A 15178-nucleotide genomic window follows, 5' to 3' on the forward strand; every position below is an offset into this window, starting at 1 on the left:
AATCACAAGTATACTATGCAGCATTTTACAGGTTAACTTTTTTGACTGCAAGGTCCAAATCTCGCGAGAAATAGAGCACCAGCCGGTTTTATGAAGACTGAAGTTTCGGACATACTGTTGGTTCACCTACTGAATTTCGCCTACTTTATAGTATGGCAGTGTGCAATTTCGGACTCAGCCTCTCTCTCTCAATGGCTCTGGTTCCAGTGAGGAAACCGGAGATACTCTTACTATGGGCAGAAGGAAGGTTCTGTAATACTTCCAATTGGAGAACCCGTAACGGCTAAAAAAACTGTTACATCTATTCAAAAACTATGGCGGGTACTCTGTGCCAAAACCGATAATCTGATCAAACGTCTTGAGCTTTGAGCGTCTAACAGTACGGGTGACCCACAGGACGACCTGACGCGACGTCAACGTCTCCAAATTGGCGTTTTTTAAACAGGTGAAGAACCACGTGGTTGTTTATAGAGAACACATCGACATTCGAATAATTAAATTCAGATTTTTTATATTTGTACAACGTTACAATTTTCCTCCTGCCATCAACTAAATAAGCTTTTAGAGACAGGCATTATATGCTATTCCAAGCTGATTTATTAGTAATGATCTTAAAAACAATCACCTATTTACTCCCATTACTTTATTCCATGATAGGAGGTTCTACAGTATTTTTTTTAATGCTACGTGGAGCCTTCAAACAGCAGACATACTGTACACACAATAATGTTACAGATAAAACAATATAATATTATATTATTATATAATGTTATGTATAATTTTATATTAAATTCGTATTTTTTATAATTTGTATTTATATATTATATTTTATATATTTTTACTTGTTGTTTGGTAATTTAAAAACTGATGCATTTTATGTTGTGTGCTTTATTGTTTCAGTCATTGTTATAGTTTTAATTTCAATTCAACCAGTGCATTATTACAAAGCAGCTTCACACAAATTTAGTTAACAGGTCAAACAAGTATATAGCAGAGACAAAAACAAACATGAGGCAGGGTCGTTTGGCATCATCAGTCCTTGTCAGTGCAGGGATGTGCACCAGTCTGAAAAGGAGCCAGCCAGCGGGATCCACTCCTCTCTACGGTGCATGGAAGAACATTTAATACATCAGGCTGGGTTGGAGCTGGTCTGTGGCCTCAGGAGTCCCCGTGAATCCAGGGATGAGACAAGGAGATACACATAAATGGTATTATTTTACAAGTGGCAATAGTTTGTGGCTTGAAATATTTTGTGATTTTGTTTTTTTATAAAAATACAAGACTAACCCCTTCCCCGAACCCTAAACCTAACTCACACGAATGGGCAGCACAATATGATTGTAGCACAAAATGTCAGAACAGCAGTGATGCAACTGCAGTGATCGCAGTGGTTTAGAGAAATTGTGGTTGCTGAAATTAAAATACAAGAACAAGCATGATTATTATTTTTATACGTTAAGACATCTGCACTGCTGAGTGTTTATTTGTTGAAACTTTTAAAATGCCATGCTGGCCGTAACTTTACGTTGCACTGAACTTTTGTTGGACTAAAACGTGCTTTGCTGATAAAAAAACATTTTTTTTCGTTTTCGTTTTATTGTATATTCATTTGACGCATTTGTGATAAAACAAAACTTTAAACTACAATGAGAATGTCATTTTTAATATTGTTTTCATTACTATCTCTACCTCCTGCCATCAGCGTGTGAAAATCCTTATTACATGCGGCCTAAGCTCCTCCCACTTGCAGTTTGTTTTGTTAACTCCTCCCACCTGCCGTTCTCCGGGCTGCAGCGACCACTACTTGGAGTTCCTCAGTCAGAAGTTGTCTATCTACAGGTACATCTAAAAAAATTGAATATCGTGAAAAAGGTCAATATTTTTGATCCCTCATTTCAGAAAGGCGGGGCGGACGGACCAGTAGGTCAAAGTCCAGAACGGCCGCCCCAAATAAATAACAACCTGAATCTGGGAATAATGGCTTGGCCCACGTTTTCTGCCCCTCTTGAATAAAGAGTTGCCTTTTAAGTGAGTTAGCCTGGGTGTTTTGGGGGAATTGTGAACAGGCAACTGCGTAAAATTTTAAGATAATTGTGGCGAGGGGGGCGTGATTTAGTGAGGTTTGTGGCAGGAGAGAGAGCCCAGAGATGAGCGGTGAGTAAATGGAGCAAGTGCAAACAATCAACAGCTACTTACTCTAATTCCAGTAAGGGCACGGAATGACCGGATAAAAGGAGGGAAGCAGCACACAGACAACGAGACACAAGGACTGAACACGGGCTGTTGAACAGAGAGCGGTATCTGACTGGAATTTATGGTACCACCACTGTGTTTTATGTTAAGTTAAAGGAATCTCAGTTGTGTGAACTGTAAATAAAAGCCTGTGTCAGTCTTGCCAACCTCATCCTCTTCCTTCTATACATTGAACATTGTTACAATAATCATTCAGGATTACTTGCAAAGGATGATCAGGTGCCTGACTAGCCCTACTGTAGCTTACATAAATATTACATGCATTTGTAATAAAATTCCCAGATACTACAGTGTTCCATTATGAAAATAATCCATGTTTTGCTTTCAATTAAAACAAACAAAATGGCCATTATAGTTAAGCCATTGTAACCATAAATTGACCATGGTGTTGCTACAGTAACCAGAGTTAACCATGGTGTTTATAGGGCAACTGTGCTCATACAAATCTGCCAAAAAACATGGTTACACTATGATAAAATCATGGTTGATTTCCATAAAAGGCTTTTAAATACTTCTATAGTAAAAACTATAGTGCACTACAGTATATATTACTATAATGTATAGTATGCTGCAGTTTACTATAGTAAATGCTGTACTATATTATTATTTCACGTGGTCAAACTCATCTCTTGCATGTCATTTTGCCAAAGCACAAGATGTTACTGTGGCCTTAGAGTTTGCCTGTGTCCTACAACCGCACTCTGTGCTCGACTACTGTGTCTGAAAGAAGACACAACTAGTGATGTGACATTTGAACCGAGGCGTCGGAGCTTGTGTCGATAAAAAAGGGGCGTGCCAGATGAAGCCGCGCTTCAAGGCTCGTGTTGTTAACGTGGAAATCAGGTGTGTGATGACAAACAAGGCCTCAGTTTGTGTGGAAACGTCATCGGTTCGGTCTGAGTGTCGTTAACAGATAAAGGGGGTTCGAAACTCGCGCCACCTAGTGGGTGTTGTCAGGAGTAGTTGATACAGCAATAACACCTCCTCAGGCATTATCGAGCACTGCACGAGCATGCACAGACTACTAACAATCTACACAGTAGTCATAATAATAAACATTATCTAAATAATATTTTAGGCTCCTACAATAGACCTGCATTTTATTTTATTATAGATTCCAAAAAAGAAATGGTAAATGAGGCCCTGGTGAACATGGTCATCAAGGACTCCCAACCCTTTTCCATTGTGGATGATGATGGATTTAGGGAGCTTCTGCATGTGTTGGATCCCAATTATGTTATCCCAACTCGAAAGGTATGTGATTAATAAAGAGATTCATCATTATTTAAGAAGTTAAAAGTAAGATTAGCTACATTTATTTTCATCAACAGGGTTTGAAGGCCATGGTTGAGTGTAAATACAAGGAGGCTAAGGAGAAGGCCAGAGAGCAGTTGCAGAAAGTTGCGGCTATAAGTCTTACCTCTGACATGTGGACATCATTAAACATGGATGCCATCCAAGCAGTAACTTGCCATTTTATAGATGACAATGACAAGCTCTGCACTGTTTTACTAGGCGTAGAGCATTTCCCTCAGAGCCATACTGCGGAGAACGTGGCTACTGGACATATCAAGCTCATGGACGAGTGGGGCATAAAGGATAAAGTGAAGTGCCTGGTAACTGATGCTGCACCCAACATGATAGCATGTGTACGATCATTGAATGTTAGGCATGCGATATACATTGCACGTGCTCTAAACCTTATTGTGAGGAAATCTTTTGATGACATCAGAATCTTCAATGACATTCGATCCAAATGTAGGAAACTTGTGACCTATTTTCGAACCAGCACTACAGCAAAAGAGAGACTGGCCCAAGTACAGGAGCAGATGGGGAGACCAGTTCTGAAAATGATCATTGAAGTGGACACTCGCTGGAACAGCACTTACAACATGCTGGAACGGCTCTATCAGCTGAGAGAGCCAGTGGGGGCAGCCCCGCCCTCTCTGAAGACCGACATCACCCCTCCAACAGCCCTGGAACATGAGGCAGTCCAGGACGCTTTAGATGTTCTTGCCCCTTTCCCCCAGGCTACAGTCGAGCTTTCAGGAGAGGTAAGGGTGTCTGCCTCCAAAGTGATACCTTTGATGACAATGCTTAATCATGCTGTAATGAGTAAGCTAGAAGGCCTTAAGTCCAACTTAACAAGGCAGCTGGGTGACAGCCTTGGACGGTGGGTCAGGGAACACGCAGTTCATTTGGAATCAATAAGTGTGATGACCATACCCACGTTATTGGATCCCAGATTTAAAAAACTGGGATTCTTGAGTCAAGGGAAACTGCAAGAAGCGGTTTCAAGATTAAAATCGGAATGCGCTACTGTGATCAGAAGTTCTGGTCTCCATTCTGCTTCCACCAACACATCCCCAGCTCAGCTGCCAGCCTCTTCAGAAGCAGGTCAATCTTCAAACAGTAAGTAGTATATGTCTTTGTTGTGTGAATGTTCACATTAGTGATTATTACTGTGAACCATTGTTAATGGAGTTTTTTTTCTTTGTACCTCTATTATTAGGTGACCTTTAGCATCTGCTGGATAGCACGGTGGATCACAGTAGAATGAGCTCAAGTGCAACAGCCGATGCCACTGTAGAAGTGGACCGATATTTATCCGAAGTGAATCTCGCAAGATCTGAGGATCCACTAGTATATTGGGCTCAACATAAACATCTGTATCCTCATTTATACAAGCTGGCACTGACATTTTTATGTTCCCCTGCATTCTCTGTTCCATGCAAAGGATCTTTTCCAAGGCTGGAGAGGTTCTGTCCAAGAAGAGGAATCGTCTAAACCCCAACACACTTGAAAAAATTCAGTTCCTTAATAAAAATAATGAGTGATCCTTCCTTCACCCACCCCAAACTGCAGTGTTGGTTTTGTTCCTCTAAATCCATAGTCCCATAAGCACAACACTGCACTAAAACTAGTAAAAGTTCAATGCACAAAACACTCCAGAAACAATTCTTATCCTTTCCCACCCCACACTTTTCTGTTGCAATTTAGTTTATTACACTCCCTCCACCATAAGCACTGCACTCAACACAGTCTCACTTTTGTTGTTCCTACTGTCACTATCCAAACAATTTATGAATAATTAATTAACTTTGTGTGACAGTTGTCTCTGCACAAGTAAATTCAGACAGAGATAGAAACATATTTTATTTGATACCCAGGGAATGGACAAATGTCTGCTCAGGTCATTGATTCAGTATTAATTTATTGGTCTGCTATTTCTTTGCACAGTAGCTAGGTGTCAGTAGTGAGCAATAATGAATGAAGCTTCGAGTAATGAACCTTTTCGTGAAGCATTGGGCTGTGAGGTATCAGTGGTTCAGGAAGCCTCATTTTGCCATCACTAGACACAACCCCTCATTACCATATGGACACAGTAATGTAGAAATGAATACATGTGAAAGTAAATAAATGTAAAAATGTGGAAATGCACATATATCAACATAAATGCATAAATAAATAAAAAAATGCAGAAATAAATACATGTTTAAATAAATAAATACATGTTTAAACCAATTCATATGTTTAAATTTCTATTATTCATGGATTTTAATATTTTTATTTAATTCAATTATGTATTTATATATTTTTGCTTTTTTATATTTCTTAATGGATTTATATTTGTATATATTCATTTTTAATTTTGGCTGGATCGGGCTGCCATAGGCATAAGCCAAATGGTTGGAATCATTAAAAGAAGAGCCATAATCCCCATCATCAATCTTTAGTCCTGGTTTCTTGATATTAACATCAAAAGACCTGCCAACAAAGGAGGCCTGGATTTAGGTTGGTTCTTCTGAAAGTGTTGATAACCCTTTTGTTTCTCCGTGGGATATTTACGACTCATAAGCTTCAATGCAGAAGTGAGAAGTCTCTCTCTTTTGTCTCACCTGGAACTTGACATCTGAGGCGACAGTGCTCAGCTGCGAGAATGCAGTAGGATGTGGGGTTCAATTTCAACGCCTGTAGATACAGGATCTTTTTTTATAACAATAAATTGAAATAAAGGCTTTGATTTATGTGATGCTTACTTGTATATGTATACATAACGATTAAATTAATTTATTTTCTTACATCAAATTTACGTGTTTTTTATTCATGTTTATTCTAAAGTTTTCTGTAAATAAAACATATAACATGCATTATGTCATTGCCTCAGTGAAAACGTAACCATTCACATTTTTGTACTCTGTATAAATGCACAGATGGCATATGGCAATACAATTACATGTAAAAGCCTATTTTAATACAATATATAATTTTCAGGGGGAAAAAAATAAAAGTATTGGCCAGCACTTATCAATAATATTGTGCACAAGTGTTGGTGTGGGCTAGCAATGCATTTCTAGGATACACTTAATTTATAAGCAATAATACTTATATTCCTTGAAAATTAAACAGCAGTGCTCTTCTAAGGCTAGATCGTCTGGTATTCGCCTGTAGTGATGTTAAGTTCTGTATCGAAAGCCAACAGGATCAGAATTCGCTTGCTTTGGATCGCCGTATTAATATTAAAACGCCGATTTCTTAACCCCGCCAGGGATTAAATAAATGCCGCCTGGTGCTAAATTAACATCACACGCCACCACGCGTTTAAGTAACGCTGTGCACCACCCTCTTGACTTTTCAAGCCTGTATGACTGTATAATGTATAAACCGTATAAACACAAAAGAACATATTTAAAAGAAAGTTAGTAACAGAAAACTGTTCGTCCACATTGACTTTTCTTCATACAATAGAAGTCAATGAGGACCATTGGTAAATGATGACGAAATTTCGTTTTGAGGTTGAACTACCTTTAATCATGACTTGACTTATATTGACATATTACACATTTTACACATAGCTTCCTGGAACATACTGCAGTAGTTATATGATTTTCTTTTCATTGGGTTTTTATTTCATTTCATTTTTTGAATTTTCCACAAAGTTAAGCTGGATATGGATGAGATGACATGAGCCTCCCACTTGCCATAGAGCGCGCAAACCCAGAAGAGCTGTGTATATTAGCTAATAAATAGCATTTTGTGTGACGTTAACTTAACGTCGATCGGCGCACTGCGTAACTTAAATGCGTGGCGGCGTATGACGTTAATTAAGCACCAGGAGGCATTAAGAAATCGCCGTTTAAATATTAATACGCCGATCCAAAGCACGCGAATTGTGATCTTGTTGGTTTTCGATATTTAAAGCTCAAGACCTTTGGTAAGACTTTCGGTCGATCGGACGTTAGGTTTAGGCACAGAGTACCCGCCATAGTTTTTGAATGCAAGTAGGGTTTTGTTAGCCGTTACGGGTTCTCCTATTGGATGTATCACCAAACCTTCCTTCTCGCCATAAAAGGAGGCTATCTCCGGTTTCCTCACTAGAAGTTGTTATATGTTCAGATTGGTTGAAGTGATCCGTGACACCTGAGCCTTGTACACACCTAATCAAGTTGAGCGTTGGCGTGCACACTGCACCATATAAAACCTGAAAGCACACAGCTGCATAAAAAATCTGAAAACATACAACAGGACAACACGCATCTTTATACATCAGGACCATGATGAGAGCTGTTTGCGGTGCATTATTCTTGTCGCTCCTTCTTCAGAGAGACAAGAGCCAGGAAACAGTTGAGTTATATGACAAATTCCATATGATCTGCATATATGTTTTAGGTAGTGATGGTGAAATGAAGCTTTTCGAAGCATAGAGGCTTTCCCAGTGGTGTAGTCAAGCTTTTTGTAGTGAGTATACTGTGCTTTTTTCCCCTCCCAGCCTCATACGCACCCATCCCAGCGCGACACCCCATGGCACCACCAAACTCACTAATGCATAAAGTATGCATCTACATGTAATTGAGAGCATTATTAAAGACTGCTTATGTGTTATCAACATTCCAATTTATTATAAACAACAAAAGACAGTCAGCTGTTTACGTTTAACACAAAAGAAGATATTTTGAAAAATGTTGGTAATCTGACAGTTGGCAGCACTCATTGACTTTCAAGTCTATATTTTTTCCTACTGTGGAAGTCAATGGGTGCTGCCAAATGTCTGATTACCAACATTTTTTAAAATATCTTCTTTTGTGTTAAACAGAAGAAAGAAACTCATACAGTTTCGGGACAACTTGAGGGTAAGGAAATTATAACAATTTTCATTTTTGGGTGAACTATACCTTTAAGAATGATGATACTATATGAATATGGTACCTGGAGCACAGGTTTAATCAGCTGACTGTCTTTTGTTGTTGATAATAAATTGGAATGTTGATAACACAGCACGAACACTCAGTCACATCATCAGATCACTGCAAGGAGGGCAGGAGATCGCCGGTCCTGCGCTGACATGACAATCTTTGATAGGCAGACGCGTGATAACAGCTCGACCGTGAGTGAAACCTAAGCGCTTGCGCACGGTAGGGAGGGGCGGGTGACATTCATTTTCGGTTTACATTTTCGCCTGTTTTTTTATTTCGGCCCGAAACCAATAATGCCATTTTCGGCCCGAACATTTTCGTGTGTGCTGAGTAGCTGATATCTACCTAACTTACTGTCCCTCCACTCTAACCAAGGACGCCTGTTTTAAATTCCCTAGCCTGACTTTCAGTCCACAAGGCTGGCCAGCGGTTCTCATTTATCTCATCATCTGAAATAATGAGATATACAATTTTTATTCTGTTTACCACACACACAATCTCCCCTCTTCTGCCGTATTAATTGATCCACCACACTTACGGTAGTGAAGTTAGCAAGTTCTGGATAAAATTCAATATATCAACAATCCCCTGCTATTACAGTTACGTTTAATGATAACATGTACTGTATGCTAGCTTTACTTACCAGGTAACTTTACGATAGCATCAGCCTCACTTTCTGGAGTATCTGTAACGATCGTGTCATCTGCTGCAGCTGAAGTGTCACCCGAAGCTGCTGTAGCTTTAGGGGCAGGCATCCGAAAACACTCAAACTTTGTGTACTTTGAGTCTGCTTTCGTTTCATATCTTCTAATTAAGATTCAGAATAACGTTAATCTTGCGATGTAAAGACACTCAAGATGAATTTAAAACTTGCGCCGAAAAAGACCGCCAAGCAACTGCTTTTCCTTTGTAGGTGACGTCAGATCCAGGTCACAGGCCCACGGAAGCCCCAATGGTCCAAAAACGTTAGTGATTCGCAATCGCAAAACACAGACGGGGTGAATTTATGAATGAAAGTTCTGTCACAAAACGATGTTGTTACGTATCCTCACGTATTTTAAGTGGGTATGCGGAAATCCTTTGACTTTCCTAGTGGGTATACGGCGTATACCTGCCTATCACGTAGACTACACCACTGGGCTTTTACCCTCAAGTGTCTCATAAAATGGTTCGTTACTCGAAGCTTTTCAAAACTGTGCACACTAGCGCCACATTGTGGTAAAATGGTGGAAAAGCTGTCTGTGTCCATTTTTTATGTTTCATGTAAAAAGTCACTTCAAATCGATATAATAAAAAAATAATGAGTTCGTGTTGATGTATTACTTACGGTTTAAATAACTGATGGCATTACATTTAAAAAATATCAATAAATGTAACAAATTAACAATTTTATAAATGTGTTTCGAACAGCACACGCAGTTATTCACAGCGGGATATTCTTTCCCCTGTGACCGTTTTAGTCCCAATTCACTACTAAAGCGAAAAAGACAATCAAAAACTGGGCGAGCCGAGGGTTCAATATAGAATCAATATAGGAAATCAATATAGGAAGCAGTCACGTGATTGTCTCTATTAACGAAGCTTCGGACGTCATTGATCATGTGGTTATGGCGAAACGAATCAAGCTCCGGGACAGTGCCTCACTGTGAGATGCTTCTTCTTTCTTTCTTTTTTATTGAACTTCAAAGAAAAACAATAAGACATGTTCAAATACAGGTAAAACTTAAGTAAACATTTTCATATGCTAAGTATACAACGCATCCAGCCATCCATGATGTGAAAAGTATGTTCCATATCATCACCATAGAACATAGAAAGATTGAAATGTACAAACGTTAAAGAGAAAGAGAAGAAAAAAGTTTGGTTAAGAAATTTAATTTATATACTGTAACTGATGTATAATTTAACTGTTTACAAACTAAAATCTTCTTAATGACTTTCTTACTTAAAGAAGGTGTAATAAAATCCAGATATATCTTAAGATCTTTTCGGAAGACCAGAAATAATGGCTTAAAATTTACAAAGAAAAAATAAATAAATTCAAAATAAAACAAACATTGTTCAAGTCAGAGTCATAAATCCTTAAAAGTTATTGAGAAACCACTCTCAGTATTCTCATTAAGAAATGAGCTAATATCTTTCCAAAAATGTTCAGTATATTGGCATGACCAAAATAAATGATACACTGTTTCTTTGCCAACTTTACAAAATGAACCTCTTGTATCAATATCACATTTATATTTCACCAAGAAGTCCTTGACGGGGTAAATTGTATTAATTATTTTGAATGACACTTCCTTTACTTTATTATTAAGAAAATATTTGTTGCAAGACCAAAGTTCAATTTTTTTAACAAATTATTCCATTAATAAATTACACGTGATGGGGAATGAATATCCTGAAGAAATCGTATTGCTTATGATCCTATTTAATAATTTTTAACCTCTTTTTCAGAAGAACATATTTTACCTAAAGGTTTCTGACGGCTCAGGAAAATAAGCTATTCTAAGTGGAGATTGGTTGCTGTATTTGAATAAGCTTTTTTTTTTTGATACAAGCTTCAAAGCCTCTGTGTCAAACGTCACATCACTATGTTTTGGCCTAACTGCATTAAAATATTTATTCTGCTAAGCCATCGTTGCTAGATCATGCATTTTATATAACCTACAGTATGGAACAAAAAGCTGAAAAAAATCACAATATATAAAGTGGTCCAGTACTTTTAAGTCAAAAGTGATGTCCAACTTCAAATAGTTGACATCCTCAATTTGATTTGTTGCATAAACTGAAGCTCAGCTTTGTAAAAAAATAAATGTAAGGAGGCTTGGTAAAAAATGATAACTTGTGGAAAGTTTATAAAGACATAGCTCCGGTGAATGGATACACAATGTTAATGAACAAGTAACAAACTGATCAACAAACTGCTTGTTTTTCAAAATAATTTGTCCCTGGCTGTGAAATGTTTCTTATTTGTTAATGCAAAGTCTGTTATTTTTAATGATATTTTATCATTATCTTAAGCTTGGGTTTGTTTGTCATATTAACACAAACAATATTCATTACTGAACCTATTAACTAATTGTCACCTTCCTTAGAACCAACATCATACTTTCCAACCCCAACGGCAACCACAAAAACACTGGCTACCACCCCACGACCATCAAACGCCATGAACAAACAACCTCAGAAAAAACAGTCCTTGGTGACCTCGTCCAAATCGTCCTCAACCTCATCCCGTATTTTGTCAGCATTCTCTGCAGAAAAAACCTCCAAAGAATAATAAGAAAAACTAATCAAGTGTTTGCTTCTGCAAGTGTGATTTGAAAAGATAAAGAGGTAGGGAAATATCAGTCATTTTCATTATATATGATATTTTTGTGATTAAAATATTAAATAAGAGATAATGTGTGACTGAAAATTACTTCCTTTAACTGTTGTCTTTGGATTCGTCATGTTGTTCTGCAATCTTTTGAAACCGGTGAGTACGTTTTTGTTAACAACTACACCACCTGGGGACTTTCACACCAGCGATATTAACACCAAAACAAACTAAGGCACACAAGTTCACGGTACCCAGGAAGGATTGACAAGTTTAATCAGTCAAATGAGTTTTATTATTCTAAAATAAAAGTTCCATAGAACAACGTTCTAACTAGCAAATACCCAACATTATTTCACAATCGTACAAATACAGGTACCCGTTGGTACCCACCATCAGTTTTACAGTATAATCAGTTTTCTCCTCACAGATACAGAGAACAATGGACAACATCCAGGTGAAGGTGTCTAACAGGGTAAAGCCTTAGCCACTCACATCACACTCAACCGTGCCCCACACTGACCAAAGTCGATTAAACAAACAAATGGAAAGAAGATTCATATTTGAATCAGATAGTGTTGTATATTTAAGTATTTGTCTGTAGTATTGTTATAGAAACAATATATTCATTATGAAAGTGTGTGTCTGTTTTATGGTCATATCCAGACGAATCCTCATCTACCACCCCAAAAAATGTGACAAGCCCTTAGTTTACAACTTCAATTTATTTTGAAATAGGTCAGAATGAACATAAGAATGAATTGCCTTGTATAATCTTGCCACAGTGAGTTCAGGTGAAATGGTTTGGAAAGCCACACAATAAATCAGCTGTTCTTCAGCTAGAACATTACACTTCAAACAAAGAAAAGTTCTCACCAGGGTTTCCACAACAAATCTCTCGCAACAAACACATCATTTCTCCACAGCTAAAGATCATAACAAACTTTTAAGGGACTTGCAGTTAAGGTTCCGCAACAACAATTAAGAGAAATTAAGAAATATTGTTGGCATATTTCCTCCCAAGGAATTTGGACTGGTTTACCACATAGAAACGACGGTGTAACAATTCAACATGAATGTAATGTGACAAAGTTTATCAAATTAAAAAAAATTAAAATATCTATATAGTTTATTAACTATCATGTCATTTCAAACCTGTCTGACTTTCTTGTGGAGAAGATACACAAGATATTTAAAAAAAGTTGGTAACCGAACAGCTGCGCAACCCATTCGATTCTTTTGTATAGAAACAAAACCAATTCAAGTGAATCGGTGGAGCCGCTGTTCAGATAACAAAAATCCTAAAAATATCTCCTTTTGTGTTCTGCTGAAGAAAGAAATTCAAACAGGTCTGAAATAACAAGAGGGTGAGTAAATGTTCATTTTTTTGGTAATCGATCACTTTAACCCTATACTGAGCCAATGTTACTTTGAAACCATGATGGATCTGAACTCAACTATAATACCCACCAAGTTTGCGAAGAACCTGGGGGTGATGTTCGACGACCAGCTGAAATTCACCTCCCACGTAGCAGCAACCTCTTGATCTTGCAGGTATGTGCTCTGCAACATCATGACACTCAGGCCATACCTGTCGGAGTATGCCTCTCAGCCACTAGTCCAAGCTCTGGTCATATCAAGACTGGACATCTGCAATTCTCTACTGGCCGGCCTTGCAACCAATGCAGTCAAGCCCTTGCAAATGATCCGGAATGCAGCTGCACGTCTAGTGTTCAATCAGCCTAAAAGAACCCATGTGACACCCCTCCTGATTTCACGTCTATGGCTGCCATTTGCCACCTGCATAAAATTTTAATCTCTGACACTTGCGTTCACAATTTCCTTTTACTTTAAATGAGTGCTCCAGGTCAACATTCCATCTAGTCATCTTCGGTCTGAAAATGAGCGACGCCTGGTTGTTACAAAACAGTGAGACACCAAATCGCTTGCAAAAACCTTTATTGATTCGGTTCCCCAGTGGCCTCCACCCGAACTGCTGAATCCTTCACAACTTTAAAAAAAACTAAAAACATACTTGTTCTGCATTTATTTGATTAACCAATAACTGTCTGTCTGTCTAAAAAAATATATATATTGTTGTTCATTCTCTCCTTTGCTTATTACAGCTTTAATTGTCCTAGTAGCATGGCCTTGTAAACTAACAGTACTGTTTCGCGTATTGACCAAATGTTTATATGCTCTAATACTTGTAATTCGCTTCAGATAAAAGCATCTGCCAAATTAATAAATGTAAGTCAGAATAGATGTAATAGCTTTAAAATGAACAGAGAAACTGAAGGAGAGGGCTTTATTTCAGATCCCTCATAGAGACCAGCCATGTTCTTTTTGTGGTACTATTTGTATTACATTTGCTGTGTGAATAAAACAATTAATGATCCACATACGATAAAAGCGAATCTAATCTTATCTTGAAATCTCAGTCGTTCGACCTGCATGCTCAGTTTACGTTAAGGAAGATTTTGGTTTTACTGCTGTGAACTGATCTCTTGTTTGTTAATACGTGTATGACCTCCACACCTCGGATGTTCTATTAGTGCCAGACCACCTACTCGTGATTGGGGAAGTGACATCATCGCAGAAGGTTATGGTCCGATATTACACCTTTTATAATCCAGACCCAAGAACCTATCCCTGAACCCACAGAGTACCTGTTATCTAATCTCATGGACAGGTTGACAAGAGCAGGAGAAATAAACTTAGATTCTTATTTGGATGCTCTTTAAGCATGTTAAAATAAATGCTTTAGTGGTTAAACATTAAACTAGAACAGGGTGCGATTACAGATCAGAAGGGTCTCGGTGTCAACTTCAGGAATTTCACATGTGTGTTTATCGGGATGGAAGATCGATAAGCTTCACGGACACTGCAAAGCCAATCGAAGTGGAGGAGTTCAGCGAACACATTGTTAACTGGAGAAAAAATAACTTTAAAATTGTGACCAGAAAGAAACGTAACCTCTTGCTGATAAAATCAAGAGGTTTGCAATCCATAGGAAAGCACAAATGCATCAACATTATTACTGTGATTTCGGATCATTTTATTTAAAGTTCAGCTCGTCCAATTTAGCAATACTCCAGAGTGGTATAAAATTAACTATTATAATAATAATCCATCCAGAAACATTACACCTAACCTTTAACTCATAGAATCATCCTATAACTGTAACCTGAAAACCTGCATTATTTTATCCGTAGAAAATAAACCCCATGGGACAGTTTACCCAAAAATTATCATCAGTCTCATTATTTACTCAGCCACGAGTTATTCCAAATCTGTGGAATGCTTGTAACCAGTTATTCAGAACCATACCACAGTAGGAAAATTACTATGGTATATCCAAAGTGCCCCTGAACTGTTTGCTTTCCTACATTCTTTAAATCTTCTTCTTTTG

At 37.9% G+C, this 15178-nt stretch overlaps 1 long non-coding RNA gene across 1 annotated transcript; it reads right to left on the reverse strand.

Annotated features, from left to right (window-relative positions):
• Window positions 1-879: 879 nt before the first annotated feature.
• LOC130418129 (uncharacterized) lies at window positions 880-9338 on the reverse strand. Its single transcript, XR_008906291.1, has 3 exons — window positions 9091-9338; window positions 1690-1845; window positions 880-1410 (listed from the first exon to the last, which is right to left on the reverse strand). It is a non-coding gene; the product is annotated as an uncharacterized LOC130418129 (long non-coding RNA).
• Between the last annotated feature and the right edge of the window lie 5840 nt (window positions 9339-15178).

The sequence above is a fragment of the Triplophysa dalaica genome, chromosome 3 (assembly GCF_015846415.1).
Source record: "Triplophysa dalaica isolate WHDGS20190420 chromosome 3, ASM1584641v1, whole genome shotgun sequence".
NCBI classification, from domain to species: Eukaryota; Metazoa; Chordata; class Actinopteri; order Cypriniformes; family Nemacheilidae; genus Triplophysa; species Triplophysa dalaica.